The following is a 2,890-nucleotide window of genomic DNA, read 5'->3' as shown; positions in this document are numbered from 1 at the left end:
CTGCTAAGTTATTCCATTTTAGCAAACTTCTTTTGCTTCTGCAAAGTTTTTACAATTTCTGCAACTTTTCAGCTTTTTCAGCTACTTTTTGCATACAGCTTCAGCTTTAAGCATCCACACTGCATTTTCGCAGGAAATGCAAATTTTTCTAGTATTCTAGTTGCTTTCATATTTCTACATTGTATATAATTTTTTGTTCAAGATGAGTTCGCTAAAACCTTTTAACTATACTTTAATCAGATTAGTGACAGTTACTTTTCTCAAACAACACTCGATATATTGAAATGTGTATTTGAGTTTTCTAAGTACATTCTGTAGGGGTTCAGAAATATTTGTAACTTCTTCCTAATGTTAAAACCACTTTGAACTTTAAAAGGCTCTGTACAAAGGACACCAAATATTTGTGTGAATGGATATTTTTTTGGACACCAAATGCGCTTAGGTAGATAAGTTTAGTCATTTTCAGATCTGACCATTCAGACCACTGCAACACATTTGTTCGTAGCTCAAAACATGCAGTGGTACTAAATATTCAAAGATATGTAAATAGTAAAATAACAATATTTTATCTTGGAGACACAGCTAGTTGCTTCTTCAGGTCATTCGGCTCATTAAATGTTGCCCCAGTTTTGGCAACAAGAGCTCAAAGTGCCCAACTTACATCCTGATATATGTACAAAAACTGTCCTGATGCAACTTCAACTCCTGGATCAAACCATGCTCTCAGTTTCTTCCTTTTCTTATTCAAAAAACATAATGACCAACTCATCATCACTTGATTTTTTTTAACAGTATGAAAGTGATCGGTGTGTAAAGGCCTTAACTGTCCACCCATAAGATTTTACTAAAAATCGCACAGTCAAACTTGATGTGAAATTCATGAAGCATGTTCTCCTTCTGAAATTATTCCCCAAGCCTGCTTTGCTTGTTCTACCAGGTTTCCATGGTCTCCTACAAGATTTTATTTGTAAGTTCTCTGGGTGATTAGACTTCCTCCTACAGTCCAAAACATACATGTTAAGTTAACTCAGAGGTTCCCAAAGTGTGGGGCCCGCCCCCTACAGGGGGCGCACAGCCATTGCAGGGGGGGCACTGTATGGAAAAAAAAAATGCTTGGATACTGCTAGCATAATGGACAGGTTTTTGATGAGGCACCCACACAAACGCAAAAGAGGGAGTTGAAGCATCGGCAAATATGTTTCCAAACCAACTTCCTTCCAAGCCAAAGACTAGAAAATATAGTGAGGCATATCTTCTCTTTAGCTTCACCTGCACAAGTGCGAAGGTAGGTCTTCCCTGCAGAATTGGTTTTCCCTGCGCCGGGAGCAGCGCTGGGCTCTCCAAATCACGGACAAACTGTATCCCACATTCTTGATTTTTAGTTCACAAACACTTCTTGTGACGACTAACTACTCCTGACATTTTGGAGATGTTAGCTCTTTATACAGTAAAGTTAAAGTGGGATATAAATAATATCAGGCTGATCCTGCTGTAATTTGTTCCCCCGGTTCAAATCACGGACAAACAGCATCCCACAGTTGTTTATGTTTTTAAACCCATTTTGCACAGAGAAGCATTTTTTGAAAAATGTATTGCTAGCAATGTTGAATATTATTACGCAGGGGGAAAAAACAACTACACATAAAATAATTACACCGTGACGCCTCTGCCTTTCTAAATGGAGGGACAGTAACTGCGTGTGTGTATATGTAAGCGTGTAAAAATGGAAGATAGTAAGATTAACAGTAACAGTATTTTTTCCTCTATTTTCCATTGTAGAAATTAATCTCATGTAAACAATAACATGGCACACAACGTGGCACACAACGTGGCACACAACGTGGCACACAACGTGGCGTGAAAAAAGGCACATACCTTTGACGTTGCGTGACGAACTCTGTATTCCTCGTCCACACAGAAACGCAAAAACAGTTTAAAAAAAAATCTCAATTTTCGGTGATTCGAAACGCCGTTTACTTGTAGACACAAGGCCCAAACGCATAGAAATAGCTGCGTTTTCAAAAATACCCATGTAGGTGTGGACATACAGTGGCTTGCAAAAGTATTCGGCCCCCTTGAACTTTTCCACATTTTGTCACATTACAGCCACAAACATGAATCTATTTTATTGGAATTCCATGTGAAAGAACAATACAAAGTGGTGTACACGTGAGAAGTGGAACGAAAATCATACATGATTCCAAACATTTTTTACAAATAAATAACTGCAAAGTGGGGTGTGCGTAATTATTCAGCCCCCAGAGTCAATACTTTGTAGAACCACCTTTTGCTGCAATTACAGCTGCCAGTCTTTTAGGGTCTGTCTCTACCAGCTTTGCACATCTAGAGAGTGAAATCCTTGCCCATTCTTCTTTGCAAAACAGCTCCAGCTCAGTCAGATTAGATGGACAGCGTTTGTGAACAGCAGTTTTCAGATCTTGCCACAGATTCTCGATTGGATTTAGATCTGGACTTTGACTGGGCCATTCTAACACATGGATATGTTTTGTTTTAAACCGTCCCATCGTTGCCCTGGCTTTATGTTCAGGGTCGAGGTCCTGCTGGAAGGTGAACCTCCACCTCAATCTCAAATCTTTTGCAGACTCCAAGAGGTTTTCTTCCAAGATTGCCCTGTATTTGGCTCCATCCATTTTCCCATCAACTCTGACCAGCTTTCCTGTCCCTGCTGAAGAGAAGCACCCCCAGAGCATGATGCTGCCACCACCATATTTGACAGTGGGGATGGTGTGTTCAGAGTGATGTGTTAGTTTTCCGCCACACATAGCGTTTTGCATTTTGGCCAAAAAGTTCCATTTTGGTCTCATCTGACCAGGGCAGCTTCTTCCACATGTTTGCTGTGTCCCCCACATGGCTTGTGGCAAACTGCAAA

Source organism: Pundamilia nyererei, unplaced genomic scaffold (assembly GCF_000239375.1).
Source record: "Pundamilia nyererei isolate P.nyererei 1_Seehausen unplaced genomic scaffold, PunNye1.0 scaffold01076, whole genome shotgun sequence".
Taxonomy (NCBI): domain Eukaryota; kingdom Metazoa; phylum Chordata; class Actinopteri; order Cichliformes; family Cichlidae; genus Pundamilia; species Pundamilia nyererei.
This window is presented reverse-complemented; position numbering follows the sequence as displayed.